Raw genomic sequence first — 1,551 nt, 5'->3', positions numbered from 1 at the left:
TCCTTACCCGAAGCCTTATCCTCACCCGTCCCCTAATCCTAACCCGTACGCTAACCCTACCCGTACCCTAACACGTAAGCTCACCCTAAACCGTTGTCGTACCCAAACCTGTACCCTAAACCGTCCCCGTCCCCGTCCCCGTCCCCTAACCCTAACCCTAACTCTAACCCTTACCCGAAGCCTTACCCTCACCCGTCCCCTAATCCTAACCCGTACGCTAACACTAACCCGTACCCTAACACGTACGCTCACCCTAAACCGTTGTCTTACCCTAACCTGTACCCTAAACCGTCCCCGTCCGCGTTCCCGTCCCCTAACCCTAACCCTAACCCTAACACTTACCCGAAGCCTTACCCTCATCCGTCCCCTAATCCTAACCCGTACGCTAACACTAACCCGTACCCTAACACGTACGCTGACCCTAAACCGCTGTCGTACCCTAACCTGTACCCTAAACCGTCCCCGTCCCCTAACCCTAACCCTAACCCTAACCCTAACCCTTACCCGAAGCCTTACCCTCACCCGTCCATTAATCCTAACCCGTACGCTAACACTAACACGTACCCTAACACGTACGCTCACCCTAAACCGTTGTCGTAACCTAACCTGTACCCTAAATCGTCCCCATCCCCTAACCCTAACCCTAACCCTAACCCTAACCCTAACCCTTACCCGAAGCCTTACCCTCACCCGTCCCCTAATCCTAACCCGTACGCTAACACTAACCCGTACCCTAACACGTACGCTCACCCTAAACCGTTGTCGTACCCTAACCTGTACCCTAAACCGTCCCCGTCCCCTATCCCTAACCCTAACCCTAACCTAACCCTAACCCTTACCCGCAGCCTTACCCTCACCCGTCCCCTAATCCTAACCCGTACGCTAACACTAACCCGTACCCTAACACGTACGCTCACCCTAAACCGTTGACGTACCCTAACCTGTACCCTAAACCGTCCCCGTCCCCTAACCCTAACCCTAACCCTAACCCTAACCCTTACCCGAAGCCTTACCCTCATCCGTCCCCTAATCCTAACCCGTACGCTAACACTAAACCGTACCCTAACACGTACGCTCACCCTAAACCGTTGTCGTGCCCTAACCTGTACCCTAAACCGCCCCCGTCGCCTAACCCTAACCCTAACCCTAACCCTAACCCTTACCCGAAGCCTTACCCTCACCCGTCCCCTAACCCTTACCCGTACGCTAACACTAACCCGTACCCAAACACGTACGCTCACCCTAAACCTTTGTCGTACCCTAACCTGTACCCTAAACCGTCCCCGTCCCCGTCCCCTAACCCGAACCCTAACCCTAACCCTAAAACTTACCCGAAGACTTACCCTCACCCGTCCCCTAATCCTAACCCGTACGCTAACACTAACCCGTACCCTAACACGTACGCTCACCCTAAACCGGTGTCGTACCCTAACCTGTACCCTAAACCGTCCCCGTCCCCTAACCCTAACCCTAACCCTAACCCTAACACTTACCCGAAGCCTTACCCTCACCCGTCCCCTAATCCTAACCCGTACGCTAACACTAACCCGT

Source organism: Delphinapterus leucas, chromosome 15, assembly GCF_059928025.1.
Source record: "Delphinapterus leucas isolate spDelLeu-1000000601 "Yukka" chromosome 15, BTC_Dleu_Yukka2, whole genome shotgun sequence".
Classification (NCBI taxonomy): domain Eukaryota; kingdom Metazoa; phylum Chordata; class Mammalia; order Artiodactyla; family Monodontidae; genus Delphinapterus; species Delphinapterus leucas.
Note: the sequence above shows the minus strand (reverse complement) of the source record.